Source organism: Diceros bicornis, chromosome 8, assembly GCF_020826845.1.
Source record: "Diceros bicornis minor isolate mBicDic1 chromosome 8, mDicBic1.mat.cur, whole genome shotgun sequence".
NCBI classification, from domain to species: Eukaryota; Metazoa; Chordata; class Mammalia; order Perissodactyla; family Rhinocerotidae; genus Diceros; species Diceros bicornis.
Window position 1 is genome coordinate 54,818,419 of NC_080747.1, and position 24,902 is coordinate 54,843,320.

The 24,902-nt window shown below is 36.1% G+C and overlaps 1 pseudogene; it reads right to left on the reverse strand.

Annotated features, from left to right (window-relative positions):
- Positions 1-23,774, reverse strand: LOC131409655 (UDP-glucuronosyltransferase 2B31-like; annotated as a pseudogene).
- Between the last annotated feature and the right edge of the window lie 1,128 nt (positions 23,775-24,902).

Consider the following 24,902-nt stretch of genomic DNA (forward strand, 5'->3'; position numbering starts at 1 on the left):
CTACTCCCTTTTCTCTTTCTTTGCTGTTTTAGCAAACTCTCGGCAACAGAACAGAAAACATATTGTGATGATGAATACAGCAGTTGCCACACAGGCCGGCAGGAACCCAATCACATCTAAAGAGAGGTACTGAAACCAGGTGAGGTCTTGGGAGGCTGGCCTCAGGTGTTTGGCTCCTTTCTGGTGCATAACAAACTCAATCCAGAAAACTGCTACATCTAGAGGCTTCATTGGGTGATCACGGTGAATTCTTGATAATTTCATAGTATTCTAGATTAAGCAGATTTATGAAATACTTATCTTAAATCCTTTATGGGCTTGCATGTCCATGTTGGGTTTTGGGGCGGATCTGGTGTTTCTATTGGTGAGGCTTGGTTTATTTGAGTGTGATGTATCCACGGCTTAACTCCAGTGAGTTTTATGGAGAAATGGGTGGTAAGTAGCACATCAAAAAGACCTTTCTATTTGGTTGCCAGTTGATTTTCAGGTCCTTGTTCTCTCCAAGTCTTTAGTAGGACTCAGTCAATGGGACAAAAAGGGTGCAAGGACACATTGGATGGGTTAGTTGACCTGTTGGAAGCAAACTCATGAGTAGAGTTTAATATAGACCTCAAAGATTTAACATAAGTTGTAAACGTAATGTCTTTTAGGGTCTCAAAGGATTCTTCTTCAAAAGAAGAAGGCTGAAATGTCCTGCCATATAGAATTTAAAAGAGTTTAACTGAAGCCTACTTCAGGGAGCCACTGTAATCCATAACGGCAATGGGTAGCACCTTATCCCAGGTAAACTGCGTCTCCTGACATATCTTTTCAATGCTTCTTTTTAAGGTGTGGTTCCTCTTCTCCATTTTCCCAGTTGACTGGGGTCTCTGTATTGAATTTAACTTCCATTTGATGTTCAGTACCTTAGATATCTGTTGTGTGATTTGAGAAATAAAGGCAGGTCAATTGTTACTCTGTAAAGTGTTACACAGGCATCTAGGAATAATCTCTTTTAGTAAAATCCCAACTACCTCTGATGCTCTTTCAGTTTGAGTGGGAAAGGCTTCTACCCACCCAGAGAAGGTATCCACAAACACCAGCAAGTACTGGAAGTTTCCAACTACTTGTGGCATTTGAGTAAAATCTATTTGCCAGGCTTTAGTGGGCCAGTCCCCTTTATGTTGGATTCCCATATGAGAGAGTACTGGAGCTGTCTTAGAGTTGATTTTTGCATGTCATGCAATTTTTAGTCACTTGTATCATTTTCTGTAAATTAGGTCTCATGATGTACTTCTGGAACCATTGTAAGGTAGCATTTCTTCCATAATGGGTGCTTCCATGTATGTGCTTTAAAATTGGGTACAGAAGAGCCTTAGGAATTAAAATTATTCCCTGGGCATTACTTTTCCTGCCCCTTGGATGCTCAGAGACGAAACTTCATTCTTTTGCCCAGTGTAGGCCCTTTTCTGAGTATGCTGGATGGTACCCTGATAAATCTATACCACGGAGCAAAAAGCTCCGTGGGTATGGACCACCGAAAATGCATATCAGAAATGTGTATAGACATTTGCCTTTTTCCCTTGAGATAAGAGTAAGGCACTGGTGAGGGCAATGATCTCAACCTTCTGGGCTTAAGTCCCTGAGAGGTAATGCCCTGGCTTCTAGGGTTTTCTGTAAGGTTACAACTGCACACCCCACACCTCTCTTACCTTGGTCCATGAAGCTACTACTATCTACTACTACTACCATGAAAGCTCCAGTTTGGGTTCTTCTAATGGCTGGTCCTTTAGATCTGGCCAGCTAGAATAAACTGTTTCTATGACCTGTAAGCAGTCATGCTCTAAAGCTTGTGAAGTCTCATCGGGGATCAAGGTGGCCAGGTTTAGAGTTGAGGTGATTTGTAACCTGACATTTGGATTGTCCAAAAGGATGACTTTGTATTCGCCCACCTTTCCTGTTCTGAGCCAGCATCCCCCTTTCTGTTGCTGTAATGTGAGGACGTGGTGGGGTACATATACCTTGGTAGGTTGACCTACAGTAAATTTTTCAGCCTCTTGAAGAATGTCACATGTGGCTGCTACTGTCCAGATGTTAGGGGGCCATCCCGTCACTGTTTGATCCAATTGTTTACAGAAATAGGCCACAGGCCTAGAGGTTGTTCCTAACTTTTGAGTTAATACTCCTGGAATTATGTGTTGCCCCTCATGCACCTAGAGACTGAAGAGCTTGTCCAGGTTTGGCAGTCTTAAGTCTGGAGCTGAAGCCAGCTTGGCCTTAATAGTGTCAAATGCTCACTGGTATTCTTTAGTCCACTCCAAAGATCCTGAGTCCAGACCCTTGAGAGCATCATATAGTGGCTTTATTATGAGCCCACAATTAGGAATCCAGATTCAACACAAGCCTGCCATTCCTAAGAAATCTCGCAGTTGTCAGCGAGTTTGGGGAAGACTTAAGCAGGCTATTGCCTTCTTTTGGCACTAATTCTCTTTGTCTCTTGGGTGTATGGCAAAGCTCAGGTGTGTGACCTTTTGTTTACAATTTTTAGCTTTCTTTAGAGACCTTATATCTGCATTCTGCTAAGTAATTTAAAGTCTCAATTGTGTTTGTTTGACCTTCTTTATAAGTGGGGCTTGCTATTAGTAGGTCATCTACATAGTGTAATAACAGGCTTTCTTTTGGTTTTAGATGACTTAAATCTCTGGCCACTGCTTCCCCAAATAAAGTGAGTGAATTCTTAAAGCCCTGGGAGAGGACAGTCCAATAATATTGTTGTGTCATATGAGTGTCTGAATCATTCCATTCAAAGACAAACAGCTGTTGTGCCTCCTCGGCCAATGGTATGCAGAAAAATGCATCCTTTAATATTGAAAACCAACCATATTCTCCTGGTGTATTTGTTAATATGATATAGAGGCTAGGCACCACAGGGTATAAGTCTTGAACCACCTCGTATAGAGACTGGAAGAGTCTAATTAATCCTGCCTCTAAGAATTTTTTGAGAACAGGCTGTATGCTCCTCTAAGCCACCTGTTTTAGCAGATATTGTTTCAGGTTAGGCTTTATTCTCTTCTCTTTTAAGGATATTCATACTGTTGGGCATTCTTTGCTTTCCCAGGGGTCCTATTTGCCCATATGTCAGGGCTTACCTTCTCATAGATTTCAGTTGTTCCCAGTTCTGTTTCCAACTCTAAGAGACGCAGCGAGGCCATGTGCAAACTTAGGGACTGTTCTTGGGGGACTGTATATCAAGCTGTCCTGGAGCAAAGGTTACCTGTGCATTTGATTTACAGAGAAGATCTCAACTCAGAAGTGGGACAGGCCATTTTGGCATGTATAGGAAACTGTGTTTCAGAGTCAGATCCCTCACCTTACATTCCAATGGCTGTAAGAATGAGCAATCTTGTATTTCACCAGAGACTCCAGTAACGGGGGTTGACCTTGATATTTTCTTTATTAATTTGGCATTTAAGACAATATAGGTGGCACCAGTATCAACTGAAAAGTCAATTAATCTGTCCCCCACTATTAGTTGTATCTGGAGCTCCTGTGGGGAAATTTGGATGGGATACCACAAATCCAAAGGAGCCCCTGGTCCCTTCAGTCTTCATCAGAATATTCATCTCTTTCCACCACTTAGGAGGTACCCCTCATTCTCTCATCTGCACTTCCATTTTCTTTCTTAGGGTGTTCTGTCTTCCAGTGTCCTTCCTCTTTACAACAGGCACTTTTATTTCTCCCCAGGGGTCATTTAATTCACTTTTGTTGCCTTGTTTTCCCTGTCTGATGGCCTGGGTTTTGTCCACCCAAGGCAACAGCCTGGGAGAGCAACATTTCTCTTACAGTCTTCCTGTTTTGTTTGGCATTTTCTGTTGTTGTAAACATTAAAGGCAATATCTACAAGCTAAGAGGGATCCATTCCTAAAACCCCATCCAGTTTTTGCAATTTATTTCTACTATCTGGGGCACTTTGTCCTATAAAATCATATTAACCATCCTAAGTTTCTCAGGCGCCTCTGGATCTGCATCTGTGTAGCACCTATAGGCTCGGTAAATTCTTTTTAGGAGTTCAGATGGGTCCTCATCAGATTTTTATTGGATTCTTTGAATTTTATTTAGGATTTTTTGGTTGGGGCCCCCAGTTCTTAGACTCACTAAGATGTATCTCTTGCAATGTTCCAATCTTATTCTCCCTACAGGGTCCTTGGGATTCCAAGCTGGTTCAGCTATTGGGACAGCTTTATTAGCCTCAAGGGTACCAGTAGGGTCTGCTAGATAAAGCTGGTGAGCTTCCTCTCTGGCTTTGTCTATTATCATTGTTTTCTCATCTCCCATTAGAAGCATGTTCATTAACATATGAACCTCTGCCTATGATAGATGATAGGTGTCAAAGATGGATGAGAACAATTCTGTCATCCACAAAGGATCCTCCCAGTAGGAAGGATTATTTTTCCAGTTAAATAAGTCAGTAGTGGAAAAGGGGTTATGCATCCATATGAATCCTGCAGGTTGTCTTTGGGAATTAATCCCTATAGGATATTGTCTTAATGGAAATTGCCCTGCTCCAGTGAGAGCCTCCTGACCAAATTGGGTTCTCTGTCTAGTACAGCAGGGTGAAACCTAGCCCATTGTCCCTGGGTCCATTTCAGCCCTCCTCTCATGTGAGGGTGGAACAATTGCCTCAATTACCGGAGGCAGTGGCCTCAGGGGCGCAGCCACAAGGACTGGTGCTGGTACAACTAGGGCAGGGTTAGGAGTTTGTATCAACATTACCTCATCATCATCCTCTTTAACATCCCATAAAACAGATCACTTTTGTTCCTTCTCTGCTCTCTGTACCATAAGGAAGTCTTTTCCTCCCTTTTTTTCATCCTGGTACAACAATATAAAAACTTGTACATACGGGACTTTATCATCTTTTCCAGCTCTTCTACAAAATAATTCTAACTGTAAGATAGTATAGTAATTCAGTGAGCCATTAAATGGCCAACGCTCATCAGATCCCAAAGAATATTGTGGCCATGTGGTGTTACAATAGAAAATCAAACTTAAACATTGGCTTATAACTATAATCAGACCATCTACTCAGAATCAGCCCCAGTGGGCTCCACTTGGGGATGGATGGCACGTTCCCCATTCTGATACACAGAGATGGCCAGACACACAGATACGGATACAGAAAAACCAGACACCAGTGAACCAGTTCCCAGATTCTGGGTAAAAGTCCTACAACTATTTCCACACTGGCAGGGCACTCTATCAACCAGGCAGTCTCCCTCTCAAAGAGGGAAGGACCCCAGATGGAGAGGGAAGGGCGTTTTCAGTTTTCCATACCAAGGTGACTTACCCTACTCCTTGTTGAGGCTGTTGAATCACCAGAAAAGCTGTTGCTCCCTTCCACCACAGACAGTGTTTAGAGGTGGCCAGTGTTGGAATGGGAAAACCAAAAAGAAAAACCTCCAAGGTGAAAGTGAGCCTCAGTAGCTGCTAGAGACTTACCCAAGAGAGTCCCTGTCTGAAGTCGGCTAGTCCTGGGCAGAACTTAAAGGCCCCACATTTGGCACCAATTTGATACCAAGAAAGGTCTTGATTTTCTCACTGTGAGACAAAAGCAAATCTGTCAAGAGGAATGTTTGGAGAGAGAGAAACTTTATTAAGCATTGAGCTAGCTGATGAGAGGATGGTGGACTATCATCCTAAAACAAAATATCTTAAAGGGGAACTGATTTGGGAACAACTTATATAAGGTAAACAGGGTTAGGGAGGGGCCTCAGGAGTGTAAGGTGTTGGATAACTGCAGATAGTTGGGCACCTCTCCGTAGATAAAAGTTTTGGATCAGCTGAATGTCACATTCCTGAGGAATCTAAGAAAATATTAGTTATTTTCTTATCAGGGAGAGAAGGAACGGTTTGGGCAGAGGTCTTAAATCTTCTGGTAACAATTCCTTCTCTCTACTGGTTACTGACTAGTTACTGATTAGCTTGCCTTTGTGCAGTTCTAAGCATTTCTCTAAAGCACACTGTGAGAATAAGATGGGGGTGGGTTTTAGACATGGAGTCTCTCATGCTAACTTGGTCTCGATTGTGTTGAATTTGTCTATCAATTTGCAGTGAATTCCCATGACAACAATGTTAAGTGTTTAAATCTATGAACATAAATGTCTTTCTTTTTATTTAGAATTTTTAAAGTATTTTTCCATAATGTCCTATGATTTCCACAGTATAAGTTTTGCACATTTTTTGTTAAATTTATTCCTAAGTACTTTATTCTTTTAAGGGTATTGCAATAGGATTGTTTTCTTAATATCATTTTGGATTGTTCATTGTAGCTGTGTATTGTTTCTATTGAATTCCTGAAGATTTTCTCTATATAAGATCATGTAATCTGCTGACAGAGATAATTTTATGCCTTCCATTCCAGTGTAGATTTCTTCATTTTATGTTCTTGCCTAATTCTCTGGGCTTGAACCTCCAATAAAATACTCAATAGAAGCGATGAGAGAGGACCTCCTCATCTTGTACCACATCTTAGAAAGAAAACATTTAGTCTTTCATCATTGAGTATGATGGCACTGTGGGGTTTTTGTAAGTGTCCTTTAACTATTTGAGGAAGTTTCCTATTTCACTGAGTATTTGTATTATGAAAGGTATTGGATTTTGTCAAATGATTTTTATGTGTTTATTGAGATGATCATGCAGTTTCTGTTCTTCATTCTATTGGAATGGGGTATTATAATAATTGATATTTCAGAATTTGAAGGAACTTTGGATTCCTAGGATAAATGCCAGTTTTTCTTTGAATATAATCCCTTTTGTATATTCCTGGATTCAGTTTGATAGCATTTAGTGAAGGACTTTTGCATCTACATTCATAACAGGTATTGCTCTGTAGTTTTCTGTGACATCTTTGTGTGGTTTTAGTATCAGGGCCTTATTGAATATCTTGGAAACTGTTTTCTTCCATTCTTTTATTTGGAGGATCTTTTTGAAGAATTGATATTAATTCTTCTTTAAATTCTTTGTAGAATGTATCAGTGAAGCCATCTGGGTCTGAGCTTTTCCTTGTAGGTAGTTTCTTTGATTACTAATTCAATCTCTTGTTTTTGTTATAGGCCTATTCAAATTTTCTCTTTCTTCTTGAGTCCATATAATAGTTCATCTTGTCTGCACCTACTAGTAATGGAGTTTCTGTCTCACTGAGTTGAGAGTGCAATGAGAAAGTGGGTCATGGTACAAATGCTTTAGGTTTTCGCTGTTTTTACTATGTCTTATCATTTTGTCTGTATAAATGTTTCTTTATTTGCTGAAAGTTCTTATGACAATTCCTAGAGACTTATTTTTGTTTTAGTAATGTTCATTGTTAAATGCTAAAATTGTATTGAAGTTTTATCTTTTGTACAATTAGGCTCTTTATGGTATTATTTAAACTTTATTTAGTAGACATAAAGAGAAGTTTTAGAGTTTTTTTATTTTGTGTATCCGTTAGTGCACTATTGCAGTTGTAGTTATTTTTACTACTGTTTTCATTTAACCTTCATAACAGTTTTATAAGTGATTAACCCACAATCTCTGCAACTGGAGATTATTCTGAATTTTACTGCATATTTTCCTTTCATAGTGAGATTTATACTTTCATATGTTTTCCTCTTTCTAGTTAGTGTCCTATTGTTTAAGCATAAGGAAGTCCCTTTAACTTTTCTTATAAAGATGGCCTACTTGTTATGAACGCTTTAAACTTTTGTTTGTGTGGAAAACTCTTTATTTCTTCTTCAATACTGTAGGACAATTTTGTCGGGTAGAATATCTTGGTTGGCAAGTTTTTTTCTTTTTGTACTTTGAATATATTGTGCTACTCCCTTCTGGCCTGCAAACTTTCTGCTGGAAAATCTGCTGATAGTCTTATGGGGGTTCCCTTTTATGTAACAAGTTGTTTTTCTCTTGTTGCTTTTAAGATTCTGTCCTTGTCATTAACACTTGACACTTTAAATATAATGTGTGTTGGTGTGGGTTTCTTTCGGTTTATCTTATTTGGAACTTTCTAGACTTCTTGAATCTGAATGTCTGTTTCCATATCCAGATTAGAGAAATTTTCAGCCATTATTTCTTCAGATAATTTTTCTGCCCCTTTCTCTCTCTCTTTTCCTTCTGTGACCCCTAATAGGCACATGTTGGTCTGCTTGATGTTCCCCATAAGTTTCTCAAGTTATTTTCATTCTTCTTTAATCTTTTTATTTTCTTTTTACTGCTTTGATTGGTTGAGAACTATTGCCTTGTTTTCAATTGCACCCATCCTTTCTTCCGCTTTATCTAGTCTGCTGTTGAACCCCTGTATTGTATTTTTCAGTATGGTCTTCAGCCCCATGACTTTTATTTGGAACTTTCATATATTTTCAGTCTCTTTGTTGAAATTCCCACTTTGTTAATCCATTCTTCTCTTGAGGTCAGTGAACATCTCTATGATAATTATTCTGAACTGCTTATCAGGTAAATCATTCACAGAACATATAACACAGCAGCCAGCCACAGAAGAATAAGCAGAGTATACAGTTTTCTCAGTACTCATTGTTCAGTCTTCAGTATAGAACATATATTAGGCCACAAAACAAGTCTCAATAAATGGACAAAATTGAAATCATACAAAATATCTTCTTCAGCCATACTGGAATGAATTAGAAATCAATTACCAAAGGAAAACTGGAAATTAAAAAACATATTCTTATTTAAGTAATATATGAGAGAGAAAATCACAAGGTAAATTAAAAAATGCATTGAGAAAAATGAAAAGAAAAAGTCAGTGTACCAAAATTTATGGGATCCAGTGAAAACATTTCTCAGAGGAAAGTTTATGCCTAAAAATGCCTGCCTAAAAAAGAAGAAAGATATAAAAGGTTATTATTTAGGTTTTTGAACCTAAATATGCCTTAAGGACCTAGAAAAAGAAGAGCAAACTAGCCCAAAGCTAGTAGAGAAAAGGAAATAATAAAGCTTGCATAGAGTTAAATGAAATAGAGAATAGAAAAATAATGGAGACAATCAACAAAACCAAAAGTTGATTCTTTGGAAAAATCAACAAATTGATAAATGTTTAGCTAGACTCCCACATTGAAAAGAAGGAAAATACAAATAACTAAAATCAGAAATGAAAATGGGGCTGTGTGTTGATTCTACAGAAAAAATATTTTAAGTAAATAGTATGAACAATTGTATGCCAAATTAGATAACCTGGATAAAATGAACAAATTCCTTTAAAAAATTACTTAAACTGACTTGAGAAGAAATGGAAAAGTTCAACATATCTTTAAAAAGTAAAGAGATTGAATCAGTAACCAAAAACCTTCTGACAAAGATAAGGTAAGGACAAGATGACTTCATTGCTTTAGTGTATCAAAGAGTCAAAGAAGTATTAACACCAATCTTTCTAAAACTCTTCCAAAAAATACAAGAACAGAATGTTCTCTATTACTTCCCAACTAATTCTATGAGGTCACCATTAGCCGTGTACCAAATTCAGACAACATCACGAGAAATAAAACTACAGATTAATATTCCTTATGAATATAACACAAAAATCCTCAACAATATACTCCCTGACTGAATCCAGCAACATATAAAAAAAATATTCAGCATTTTCAAATCGGATTCATCCTAGAAATGCACAGTTGGTTCAACATTAAAATATCAGTGTAATACATCACATAAATAGAATGAAGAGAAAAAAAGCACGTGCTCATCTCAATAGACACATAAAAACATTTAACAAAATCTAACATCCTGTCATTGTGAAAATAGTCAACAAAGCAATATTAAAGGCAATTTCTTCAGCATGATAAGGGTATGTATGGGAGCCCATAGCTAACATCATACTTAGTGATAAAAGACTCAAAGATTTCCCCCCTAAGATCAGGAACAAAACAAGGATGCCTGCTTTCATCACTTCTACTCTACATTGCACTGGAGCGCCTAAACAGAGTAATTAGACAAGATAAAGAAATAAGAGTAATCCAGATTGCAAAGGAAGAAGTAAAACTATCTCTATTCACAGATGATATGATCTTATATATAGAAAATCCTAAAGAATCCACAAAAAATCTACTAGAGCTAATCAAGAAATTCAGAAAGTTTTCTACATACAATGTCAGTATACAAAAGTCAGTGTACTTCTCTACACTTGCAATGAAAAATCCAATAAAAAATAATTCCTTTTACAATAGCTTCAAATAGAATAAAATATTTAGGAATTAATTTAACAATGGAGGTGGAAATCTTGTATTGTAAAACTTAAAAATATTGCTGAAAGCTATTAATGAAGACAAATAAATGGAAAGGCATCCTATATTCACAGAGTGGAAGACTTAATATTGTAAAGATGACAATAACCTCCAAGCAACCCACAGATTCAATGCAATCTCTATCAAAATTCCAATGGCCATTTTTTGCAAAAGTGGAAAAATTGATCCTGAAATTCATATGGAATTGCACGGGGTTTGAACAGCCAAAACAATCTTGACAAAGAAGAACAAATTTTGTGGACTCACACTTCTCACTTCAAAACCTAATGCAAGTCCATAGTAATCAAGATTGCTTTGGACAGATGTAGATGTCAATAAAACAGATGTGAGAATCCAGAAATATGTCTTTACCTTATGATCAAATGTTTTTTGACAGAGATGTCAAAACTATTCAACAGGGAAACGACTGCCTTTTAAAATGTGGTGCTGGGAATATTGGATACCTATATCCAATGCTAAAAAGTAACGTTGGATTCCTACAGCATTCACAAAAATTAACTTAATATAAATCAAAACCTAAATGTAAGCCATAGAATTATAAAACTGTTAGAAACAAAAATGAGAGTAAATCTTGATCATGAATTTGACAACAATTTCTTGGATATGACACAAAAGCACAAGCAACCAAAGCAGAAATAGATAACTAGACTTTGAAAATTAAAAAAATTTGTACCTCAAAGGACACTATCAAGAACGTGAAAAGACAACCCACAGCACTGGAGAACATATATTTGCAAATGGTGTATCTGGTAAGGGACTTGTGTTGGGGAAAATAAGGAATTCTTACAACTCAACAACAAAAAGACAAAACAACCCAAATAAAATATGGGCGAAGGTTCTGAATATACATTTCTCCAAGGAAGATATAAAAGTTGCGAATAAGCCTATGAAAAAGTGCTCATATCATTAGGCATCACTGAAATGTAAATCAAAACCACAATGAGATATCACCTTGCAGCTATTAGGATGGCTAAAATTTAGAAAGTGAAAGAGGCCAGCCTGGTGGCATAGTGGTTAAGTTTGGTACACTCTGCTTCAGTGGCCTGAGGTTTGCAGGTTCAGATCCCGGGTGCGGACCTGCACCACTCATCAAGCAATGCTGTGGTCGTGACACGCATACAAAATAGAGGAAGATTAGCACAGATGTTAGCTCAGGGACAATCCTCCTCAAGCAAAAAGAGGAGGATTGGCAACAGGTGTTAGTTCAGGGCCAATCTTGCTCATGAAAGAAACAAAAAGCAGAAAATACAAGTTTTGGCAAAGATGTGAAGAAACTGGAAATCTCATATGTTGCTGTTAATAACATAAAATGGTACAACCACTTTGGAATACAGTCTGACAGTCCTCAAATGTTAAACCCAATATTACAATTTAACCTAGAAATTTCACGCCTAGTAAAACAGGATTCACATTGTATCTCACATGTTCAAGATACGTTTCAAGCACTGACTACACAAGGGACTCCTCAGAAACAATATTATAACCCATATATAACTACATCAGCCAACAAATTACACCTCCCCCAATCAAAAAGCACTCTAAATTGTCCATTATGTAATAATCCACATCTGTCTCAGGTCAGACTATACCAGTCACCTCAGTACTTCAGAAATTTTCGGTCCACTTTGGCAGCCCAGTCCACGAGGCCCCCCACAACGTCCTGGACTGTGAAAGAGACTAACTCTTTGACTGCTGTCAAGGACTGCAGTATCTTCATGGCTTTCTGTGTATCATTGTCTGGATTGCAAATCAGAGCCGGTCTTCCTCAGGAAAAAAAAAAAAACGAGTAGGATTAGCATGGATGTTAGCTCAGGGCTGATCTTCCTCACACACACACAAAAAAGACAACATTTGGTGATGAGAAATATAGCGGTCACCACACAGGCCAGCAGGAACCCAATCACATCCAAAGAGTGGTACTGGAACCAGGTGAGGTCATGGGAGGTTGGCCGCAGGTGTTTGGCTCCTTTGTGGCTCATGACAAACTCAATCCAGAAGACTGCTCAATCCAGAGGCTTCACTGGTTGATCATGATGAATTCTTGATAATTTCATAGCATTCTCTTTATATCTAAAGGAGAAATACAAAGATAGTAACATTGAAAGGAAGTTAATTTGCCTAAGCATGTTGTTACCATGAAAAGTTTTTGAAGTGTATACATATAATTCAAAGTAAATCTCATAGAATTGCAGAAGATATATATTTTTATTTGGGTCTTCCCATATAGTTTGGTTTTTATATTGGAATTTTCTGATGACAAATATTTAAAAAGTAAAGAAGAATATAACCTGGGAAAGTTAAACCTTTGCTAGCAGAGGAAACAATAGGAGCTATTCTTAGGGCTATAATTCAGGTAGTGAATGCAATTTTAGGATGATGCTCTTGAAATTTTTAAAGAGGAATTGTTTCATTCTGGGTAACATGGCTCCTCACCAGTCCCTGTACTACTCTCCTCTTCCTAACTCTGCTGTCTATTTTCCACCAGGTAGTCAGAATGATTTTTTTTTTTTGAAACACATCAGATTATGACACTTCCCTGCTCAAACTTTCCATCTGGCTTCTCATCACATGTAGAATAAATTCCAAATCTGTGCTTTGGCCTGCAAGACCTATATGGACAGACCCTTGGCAATCTCTTCTCCAATCATATCACCCCATGCACACTCTGTTGTAGGCACATTTGCCTTCTGGCTGTTCACTGATGCTGCCAAACGTGTTCCCACCTCAGCATCTTTGTACTTTCTGTCCCCTCTGTCCTCTGCCTGGAGCACCATTCCATGCAACACCCCAAGGCTTGCTTCTAACTCCTGAAGGAGGCTTTGACCTCAGTGTCACATCTCAGAGAGGCTTTTCCTGGCCCCATTAGTAGCACTCCTAGGCATTGCTTCTATATTTTTCATTTTTTTTCTATTTGATTTATAGATTTCCGAATACAATATGTTTTGTAAAATATACCTCTAATTTAAGCATAAATACATAAAAAATACACATATCCTGAGTGAACAGCTCAATATTTCATAATCAGCCAGAAAATTAATATGAGTACACCAATGTACCTACTACTACATATTGATATAGGATACCACAAGCTACTAGAAGTTCCCCATTTTCCTGAACCTTTTGGTCACTAATCCCTTCTACAAATTAACAACTATCATTACTTTTAACATCATAGATTAGTTTTTCTGGTGTATATGCAGAATCATATAGTAATAATCATTAGTTTTTGTCTTTTCTGTAGCAGTTGTTGGTGAATTCCACTGCTGCATGGTATCCAAAGTATGACAATACCTCAGGTTATCTCTTCATAATGATGGATGGATATGTGGATTGTTAATAACATTTTGGCCATTTCTACTAATGCTGATGTAAATATTATTGTGTATGTCTGTTGGTTTATATATTTATACATTTCTATTGTGTAGTACCTAGAAGGGAATTGCTGAGTAGAGGGTGCATTTATGATTATGACTTCTTTGTTTACTCAATTGTTTAGAAATGTATTGCTTAAAATACACTATTTAGAGATTTTTTTAGTTCTTTTTTTTTTTTTTATGATTTCTAGCTTAATTCTTGTCTGGCCAGAAAATATGCTCTTTATAATTTGAAAATTTTCAAATACTAAGTCTTGGTTTTGCCCCAGCATGTATGGTCAATGCCATGCTGTTGAAAACTGTGTTTTCCCCATCATTATATGCATATGCATGTAATATATATAGATATATGTATCAAACATAATTGTATTCTTCAAATCTTTTGCATGCTTATTTATTTTTTATCTTTTTCTATGTCATAGAAAAAGGTTTTAAATCATCCTATCATGTCTACAGATTTGTGTGTTTAGGCTTTGCTTTTTGTCTATGTTTACTTTATTTATTTGGAAGATTTATTAGTAGTTATTACAAATTAGTAATTTGTATTGTTTTGAAAGATTACCATATTTATCATTACGAAATATTCCTTTCATTTTAGTAGTATTTCTGGTCTACTGTGTCTGATAGCAGTACAGCTACATGCATCTTTCTCTGATTGCTATTGAAATAGATTTTTTTCTGACCTTTGTACTTACAATCTTCCATTTGTACTCTTCTATTTAAGCACGTCTTGTAAATAGTATAGTTAGTTTTTAAAATCCATTCTGACAATCTTTGTCTTTAAATGACGTAGTCTGATTAGATTTACTGTAAGTACTGACGTCTTTACATACATTCACACAAAAACATAGATAGCAATATTCATAATAACCAAATGTGGAACAACCAAATTATCCATGGACTGACAAATGGATGAATAAAATGTGCTATGTCCTTATCATAGAATATTATTCAGCAATACAAAGGTACAACAGGGAAGAAAGTCAAAAACATTACCCTATGTGGAAGAAGCCAGTTGCATAAGACAATGTATTGTATGATTCCATTGTTATGAAATGTCCAAAAGGGTTAATCTATAGAGACAAAGGTTATTAATGGTTGCTCACGCAAGGGTGAATGGAAATCGACTTCTAAGGCAGGTCAGGCTCCGTTTTGTAGTGAAGAATGTGTCCTAAATTTATATTGTGGTGATGGTTTCATAGCTCTGTGAAGATACTACATATATTTGAATTTTATGATTTTAATGGTGAATTTCATAGTATGTAAATTATATATTATTATAAAATCTATTAAAATGATAATAAAATCAATTTTTCATAAAAAGAGATGTATAGTTTCAGAAATTTTAGATAGTAAATTGAAAGAATTTATGATATTTGTTCTAGTTCATCATTTTTTCCTTCTCTAGCCTATCTTATTTTTAAAAATGCTCCTTCTAACAATTAACTATGTAATTGTACATTGTTTCAGGAGACAATTTTTGCACCAGTTGGTTACCCATTAAATCTATGGCATTAAAATACAGCTTTGAAATAAATATCTGGGTGAAAATACAAGTGGATTTAAGATGGGTTAAGTATGTTAATAATTTCATAATTAGCCTCTTAAAAATGGGGTGAAACTCATACACGCCATTGGCAAAAGAACCTATCTGTAAATACTATCTATTAAAAAAAAATGTGATACCCTTGATGGGTCATTAATGACTGTCTTCAACGTGTTGAGCAAATCTGTACTTGACATTGTGTTGAAGTCCAATCTAACAGCTGCTCCCTTGGTCTTCCTGTGGGCAATATTATCAGGTTGATGCACAAACAGATAAATGCCCATCATAGGGATCCTATGGTAGATCACCTCATAGATGCCATTGGCTCCACCATGAGTTATAAAGGCTTTGGATTTTGGATGACCTAGGATTGACTGAATCTAGTGAATTATTAATTGTCACTTTTAGAGTTAAATGACAGTAAGGCAATATAAGGCACTGAAGGAAGTATTGTATTCTAGATAACATATTATTAGATGTATGAAACCTCATTAAAATGTCTTTCAGGGCTCAAAGGAAGAAGCACCTAAGTCTGCTGTAGAGGTAAGTGAAGGCTATATAGAAGATTCACGTATGACTTGAAACATGAAAAATGAATTCAAGAATGCCAGGTAGACAAAATTTAATGAGAACATGCTGAATAAAAAAAAAAAAGAGAGAGAGAACTAATGCATGTATGAGGCTGGTCCTGTGACCTAATGGTCACGTTTGGTAAGCTCCGCTTTGGCGGCCCGGGTTCCGTTCCCGGGTGCAGACTTACACCACTCGTCAAGGCCATGCTGTGGCAGGAACCCACATAGAAAATAGAGGAAGATTGGCATAGCTATGAGCACAGGGTGAATCTTCCTCACGCAAAAAGAAGATTGGCAACAAATGTTAGCTCAGGGTGAATCTTCCTCAGGAAAATAGAAAAATATGCATGGAGAAAAAGGTGGGGGAGGGGATATGTTAGAATATATTAAGGAAATAATGAAGTCACTGAGTCTGAAAAGCAGTGTGTCAGGGCAGCAGAAAGTTGATGATGGTGGCGCAGGAATCAGACGAAGGAAGAGCTACACTTTATAATGAAATGTTTTATTACTTCTGAAAGAGATTTGGGATGTTTTTCCTGTAAAAAATGGAGAGTCACTGGTAATAAAAGAAGAGCTGATGTTTATTAGTGGCACCTGGTATATCTGAACAGTGGGAGAAAGGATTGATGTAAGGGGAGAATTAGGAGACAGAGTGACAATCCAGAAAGGTATTGAAAAATGCTCTGTGAGAGGTAATTACACCTGAAATAAAGATACTTTGAATCTGGCCATAAGGAGTGTGAACGTGTATAATAAAAAGTGAACTGTTGTTTCTTATCCTTTCCCCTGCGTACTGGGAAATAAATATAAGAAAGTTAATTTTTATTTTTGAGGTTTCCAGTCATTAATATTCAATAAATTTGTTTCCGTTTGAGCTATTATCATCTGGTTAGAGTACTCTCATTTGAGTGTTTGTTTTCCAGAGTCTTACCAAGAAGGTCATTCTGGCGGATCCACTTATAGAGCCGAGTATTTGGCCCTAAGGTATCTGGTTTCTTGCCATCAAATCTACATACAACCTGTTAAAGAAAATACCTTTTCCATGAGTCAAACTTCTAAGACATAGCATGTTAGAATCTGAATAGATTAAGAGGTATCTAGTTAAACCCGTTCAGTATGACAGATGAGGAAATGAGTATGACAGATGAGGAAATGAGGACAACAGGTGCTAAGTAACGAGAACTACTAAAACACTGATGTAATAGGAATACTCATCTTTCATGTACTTATTTTATATTCAATCAAGTATAAATGTAATCACGATGATTCACACGTGGATTAGACAAATTAGATTATTTATGAACAATTTAAGTATATAAAATTTTTTTAGACAGTCATTATAATTCTGGTGCAAAAAAATTGCAAATTACAAATGATGTCCTAATTTATTTTAACTATTTATTATACTAACTCTCAGCTTCCAAATTTAATATTAACATGTTTATTTCTTTTTGAGTGTTGAAAGAAGTGACTTACTCATATCACTTATTCCGTAAGTTATTTTGTTACAGTTGTGTATCTTTTGATTTACAAAAAGGGAAATGTATGCAATCAGCTCTTTGTGAGAATAAAATAATTCTGATTGCTAACAATTTATTATCAATAATGAATAATATCTACTTGGTAAGTACATTTAGCATCTTTTAAACTACTAATTATTAATCAGTGCCTCCAAGAAAAATTTCAAGTAGTAATTTTTTTACATGAGCCAGAGTATTATCACTATTGCTAGGTTTGAAAATTTTTTAAATGTTGAAAAGAGGACCCTGTTGGTACTTCATAAATAACAGTATAGCTGTTGAAAAAATTGAATATTGTGACGATGTTAAATTTTATTCCCTGACTGTTGACACTTTAAGGATCCACTCCAAACATTGACAGCATTGATTAATATGGTTTCTTATAGCGAAGACATTTCCAAGTCCAGTACCCAAATTAGGTACAGATTTAGGAATTCCCAAGCAACCCTCATAAGTTGGATTCTAATTTACTAGTGGTAACATCTATTTGCTATGTGAGTCTTGAAGTAACTTCAGTTCTCAGCAAATTAGTATAGATGATAAAGTGAAAGCAATACCAGTTAGGAAACTAAAAAGAAGTTACAAATGCCCAGATACTCCAGGTATGTTCTAATAGTTTATTACCACGTTTTACAGTGAAGGGGAATTCTGACATGTTTCCACGCTAGTCTTACTTCTAGTCAACTCCTTTTTAAACTCCCTTCTCCTTCTTCAATCAGGAGGAGCTATATTCTAATAGGTTAGAATCAGAGTCCTTGAGGTGTGACATCTTATAAAGCACTGGATCACCTTAAGGGCTGGACACACCTCAACCCTTTCTCTTTTGTCTTCTTGCTTCAGACTTTAGCAGGGCCCAGCCCACAAGAGCAATTTTTCTCTTTCTTTTTTTCAGGGTGGTTTTTCTCTCTCTCTAAATCATCGTGGCTCGGTAGGTACCTGGATGCAGCTTGGTGAGCCCTGGCATTCCTTTCTCTGTATAGCTCCCTGAAGAGCACATTGAATAGGCCTATTCTGAAATTGAGAGGAAGTCAAAGAGGCCGGGTTTACCTGGCAAGCCTAAACTGTAGGATGCCTTTCAGACTGTTGGCATTTCTTGCTTAATATTACTGTTAAAATTTAACTCCTTTCTGAAAACGTGTAGCGTGTACAGTGCCCTCAGGAATCCTGCAAGAAAAAGGAGCAAATCCAGTGCAGAATTTGATGATATTTGTACGTGCCCACAATAGCATTATAATACCAAAAAATCTTGCTGCACTTCTTAAATACTTTTATTTCTGATCTCGATGTTAATGCCAAAGTTATTGTCACTCAAAAACACTCTCTGCACTATTAGCAGCTGCCGTGTATATTTTGATTTTGAAACTAATATCCAGATAAATTGGATCTATCATAATACATTGTAGTTTACCTTTCATACAGAAAATTTCTGTAATCACAACATTTTCACAATTTAACAGATGTATTAAATAGTTGTCCACTATAAGGTATTTTATCTTACCTTGTGTGGAATCTGAGCAAAGGCTGATGCAATCACATTGGCCCTTTCTTATGTCATGTTATTGACCATTGACCCCAGAGTAAACACCATAAAACCATTTTCTCCAGAGTTCTGGGCAAACTCTTCCATTTCCTGTGAAGAAAGAATTTGCTCCACCACAAGAGAACAACAGCTTAGCAAACAGTGTTGAAAGGATTGTTACAAACAACAAAGAAGAGAAAATCATATATTATCAGGAATTCTTAGAGTCATGCCTGTTTATTTTTAATTGTGATAAAATATATATAACAATTAATTTCCATCTTAACCATTCCTAAGTTTATAGTTCAATAGTATGTATATTCTCATTGTTGTACAACCACTCTCCAGAACTCTCATCTTGAAAATAGAGAGTTTACCCATTATACAATAATTTTGCATTTTCCCCTTCACCAGACCCTGGTAACTGTCATTCTACTTTCTGTTTCTATGAATTTGACTAGTCTAGATAACTTATAAAAGTGGAATCATATAGTATTTGTGTTTCCATGAGTGGCCTGTTTCACTTAGCACAATGTCCTTAAGGTTCAACCATGTTGAAGTATCTGTTAGAATTCTGTTAGAATTTTCTTTAATTTTAAGGATGAGTAATATTCCATTGTGTATAAATACTCGATTTTGTTTATTGATTTAACCATCAATTGACACTTGGGTTCATTCCACGCTTTGTCTTTTGTGAATAGTGCTGCTATGAAGATAGGTGTGCATAAATCTCATTGGGATCCTAATGTCAATTGTTTTGGATGAATGCCCAGAAGTGGAATTGCTGGACCTTATGGTAAGCGTATTTTAATTTTTAGAGGAACCTCCATTCTGTTTTCATCAGTGGCTGTTTATAAAGGATCTAGTACCTCATTTCCTTTGGAATGATGCAATTGCTGAGGTTGATTTCCTTTAGTATGTATATTTGTGCAAACGTGTGTGTGTGTGTGTGTGTGTGTGTGTGTGTATATAAGCAAGAAGTGAAATAGAGCCAGGAGACAGTAGTGTGGAGGTAATGCTCTTAGACAATATTATACCTAGACTCTTCATTTACCCTGTTATTAATTACTAATATTGGTTCTTGGAAGGAGACCACAGAACAACATCTTAACTCACCTTTAATTCTTTATTGTTATAGTTCTACTAAATCACTTGTGTTTATTCCAGACAGGTTTTCTGGATAATTATTTTAGTTTAGTCATTAGTCTTTTATTTCTCTGACTATGAACACTAAGAAAAAGTCTGTCATGATTGGGATGACTTTACATCTTTTTTCTCTCAGCTCTATAATAGCATATACCTCACCTTAACCTTTGTCAATGTTTCCCAATCTTCCCCCCAATCACTCTCTAAAGACTGGAGAATTGCTGTCATTCATGAGTCTACTATTACTGTTTGGAATTCCCATGAAACAGTCCTAAGATTCCTATTTATAATCCATAAATATACATGTATATTACTTGTTTGAGTGACAATGTTTCTGGTTTACTATGTATCACACTTTTGCCCTGAAATCATATTGTAAAATGGATGTCCTAGTAGAATGTGATACATGTAACTGACAATGAGGGGCCCTCATCGTCGCCTCACTGAGTCCCCCAGGGAGCACCTGTCCCAAGGTGGGAGAGGTACAAGAGAGCTTTCTGCAGCAGAGATCTGATCACCCTCTTGCATGGAATTGTTTCAGAATTATTCTGACTTGTGGTCCCATATTCTTGCCAATTTAAAAACAATTTATTACTTTATGTACTGGAATAATTCCTTATTGCTCAATATACTCTCATACCAAAAAAAAAAAAAAAAAAAAAAAATAGAGAAGAGCCAAAAGTTTCCCAGATATCTTGTCAAAACTGCATACTCATCCTACATTTTTTTTCAGTCCTTCTATTTTAAATTCATTATTTGTTTTTTTTCCTCTGGAAAATAATGATGTAACCTCTCCAATATAAAGAGTATACTTTCTGATCCTAATCATAGTTGTTCAATGATCCATGCTGGATATTCTTTAGCATTGTGGTATTTCCTTATTATAATACTTTTCATACAGTTTTTACTACATGCTTATATCCTATCTCTCCAAGTAGAATGTTAGGTGTGTATGGGGGAAAATTGTGTCTACGCTGCTTCTCTGCATATCCAGAACTCATCTCTGGACTATGCTAGTCACTTTAAGAATGTTCTTTGAATGGGTGACTGACACTTTCTTATGTGTTGAATAACGCATCTTAATTTAACTGACTCTATTTCCAAAGTCTTCCAGATATAATATTTTATTCTGCAATGATAGTGAAATTCAGATTCTTATAATGCTATTGAAATATACGTGTTTCTAATTGGTAAGTGACATTATCTAGTTTCCCATATCTCTCTCACTGTAATCAAACATTCTAAATAAAGAACACAGAATCATTTCTATTGAAAATGAAAGTAAAGAAAAACAAGCAGGAATAGCTTACCTTAAGCAGGGGTTTGGCTGGTTTCCAAAGGAGTTCTCCAACAAATTCAAGAGATGGTAGGAATGCGCGACGAAATTCAAAATCTCAATAGGTTCTAATGAGCCACGTTTCCGCTTTCCTCATTAGCTCAGATAACGTAGTGGGTCTTCCTGAATGAAAAAAAAACAGAGGTAGAGGAAACAAGAACATTGTAATGTGAATATGCCAGCTAATTTCCTGAAAGGCACTTGGAGTAACATAGCCAAAGATATTTAAAAGTGTCTATGGTTTCATAATGCAAATATGTATGTGTATATATATGTGTGTGTGTGTGTGTATATATATATATATATAATATGCGTGTTTATATATGTTGTTTATATATATATATATGAGACAATGTAAGAGACTTTCATTTCTAACACGAAATCAGTGCATTCACAATCATAGACAATTATTAAACCTAAGACACTAAAGAATTAAACATGAATGTGTTTACTCTGTAAAGATGCAAAAGTAGCAGATGCAAATGTAAACAATGATTTCAACTGCTCAATCACCATACTTATGGATGTACCTTTCCCTAAAGTTCTCAGTCTAATGTCTATAATTTAGGAAGCTATTCCCTTAATCCTAGATTTTCCAGGTAAACTGTGAGATTTTTGAGAATATGGCTACTCCTGCATTTGGTTCATTTTAGGAGCTTAATCATATTTGTGCAATAAATACATGTTGTTGACAAAAATGGCTGGAAAGTTTTCATAAAGTATGGAAAGAGATGTGCTCACCCTTAATTTTGGCTCATTTTCTCTTTAATGGAGAGACATTGCTTTCCAAAAATATAGACTATTAACTTGTATGCCCACCTTTCAATAAAATTGTAGGCCTTTAAAACAGACGATTTGTAAGTATTTAGTGAAGGGATGTGTAATCGTTAGAAACTTTGAATTGTAGGTTCCTGAGGCTAAGATAGAGCCAGTATATCTCTCAATTGTGAAGGAATTCTTCAAGCAATATGGCAAAATGGTTTATTTTTTAAATGAATCTAGACTATACAAGGGGAATCAATTTCCTCAATGCTCCATAGACAGTTGTGTTAGAAATATGTAACTCCTCAATCTATATGTCTGCTTTGAGCAAGATATTTAGTAAAATTTCTAATGACTCTTATTGAAGATGAAAAAAAATATAGTAAAATTGATGTGTGGGATGAATTGGCAGAGCATGGAGAATTTTTAGGGCAGTGAAACGACACTGCATGATATTATAGTGGTGGACACATAACATTATAACTTTGTCCAAACTCATAGAATGTACATCACCAAGAGAGAACCCTGATATAGAATATGAACTTTGGATGATAATGATGTGTCAATATAGTTTTATCAATTTTGAAAAATATACTTCTTTGGTGGGGGATGTTGAGAATAGGAGAGGCAATTCATGTGAGGGGTCAGGGTGTATGTGGAAAATCTCTACTCAATATTCCTGTGGACCTAGAACTCCTCTATGATATAAAGCCTATTACAAATGAACAAATAAACAGGAATGGATATGTGATTACTTAATGAACTTCTTAGTGCTTTAATTCATGGTTTATGATTTCCTGGAGTGTCCTGCACTAGCAATGAACCACAGGGTTCTAACTGACCCTGTAATTTAAACATTTCCATAATATTTGTGAGTTTGAGAGATCATTTTGTATGTTTATTTCAACATTCCACTTATAAAAGACAAATTCCTCTGACTTTATAAAAACTCACTTTGCAAGGCACTAAGAAAATTAGCACTTCAAGCTACCAACTAAAAACATGACTTACCTAGTACTTCAGTGTGAAACTGATCTCACTTCCGTTCATTAAATGTTTGCAACCAAACGTCAAAATAAAACACATATATCATATTTTTTACCCTCTCCATGAATGTCTTTTGATTACTTAATTTTTACATTACGACAGGTATGTAGGATGGAAGGAGTGGAAGTCCTCCACTATTCTTTCAGCTCTATAGCCTTGTTGAAGCAGAGACTGTACGCTAAAGGTATTTTCAGTAGCTCCGCCAGCAGCTCACCACAGGGTCCAATGGCATCCCCAAGAATGAGATCAAGCCTTGATTCTTGTAGTTTTGTTTTAAGTTTCTTATTCAAAACTACATCTTCATAGAGCTTTTCAATGCAATCAGAATATTCCCCAAAGAGTTCTTACACTAGTGAAAAATACGTTCAAAATGTATATTTTGGCAGATCACATGTCCATTTGTCAATCACTTTTCTGGAAAACACCTCAAAATCATGTTTTGTTAAAGACATAGGATAAATCTCAAATTTAATAGTAGATGGTTTTTGGGATCAACGAGAAGGGAAACTAAGATTTTAGAACAATCACTTCATGACCTCTCTGGACATATTCATCCAGGATTGTCTTTATATTGTTCCAGTGGCTATATTCTGTGGGCCACACCAGCACATTTCCACCACTCCCAGGGCTAAAGTATCAACTCAACTATAGCAGCAGCAGAGCTGAAATCCATTTCATGGACATCTTGGTGGAACACAATGCTTCTTTTCAAATTACTGATCCCTTCAACAATTGCTCATGCTTACATTCAAGGAAATAAATCAGTCAGGAAGTTAAAATATAATTCCTATACCCCAAAGTAAATACATTATATCAACAGTCAAAGCATTTGGGTGTCAAAAGGAAAAAGCAAAAGGTAGATGTCTTCTTGTGTATACATGTGTTTAATGTCTAAGATTATAAATGCTTTCATCAGCTAAGAGGTCATGCCTTTGTATGTGTAAGTCTTCTCTGTTTGGAAGAGTGTCAAGAACAGTGGCAAGTGAGAGACAACTCTGTCTGCAGTCTTCTTGACTCAAGAAATAGAGATAAAGCTATTGTATAGTTGACTCAGAAATTTTTGGATAGGATAGTTCAAGAGCTTTTTGTTTGTTGTTTTTTTAGTAAAAACATGGTTGGTGTGAAATTCACATACCATACAACTGACGAATTTGAAGTACACAATTCAATGGTTCATAGTATATTCACAATATTGTGCAACTACCACACAATCAATTTAAAAATATTATCTTCACCCATAAAGAAACCTTTACCCTTTAGATGGAACTACCTAATTTCTGCTTCCCCTAAGCCCTACCCAACCATTAGTCTAGTGTCTGTCTCTAAAGATTTGCCTATTCTGAGCATTTCCTGGATATGGAATCACGCACTGTGTGGTCTTTTGTAACTGGCTCCTTTCACTTAGCATATAGTTTTAAAGGTGCGTCTTTGTTTTAGCATGTATCAGGGCTTCATTCCTTTTTATTGCCAAATAATATTTCATAATGTGGATATCACATATTTTGTGTATTCATCCTTCAGTTGATCAGTATTTTATTTCACATTTTTTGGCTATTATGAATAATGTTGTTTGTTAATATTTATATAAAAGGTTAGCGTGGACGTATTTTCCTTTCTCTTGTGTATGTACCCAGAAGTGGATTTGCTGGGTCATATAATAACTCTGTGTTTCACCTTTGAAGATATGGCATACCATTTTCCAAGGTGGCTACACCATTCTCCATTCCCACCTGCAACATATAATGGTTCCAGTTTCTCCATATCCTTGCCAATATTTGTTATTATTTCTCTTTATTTATAGGCATGCTAGTG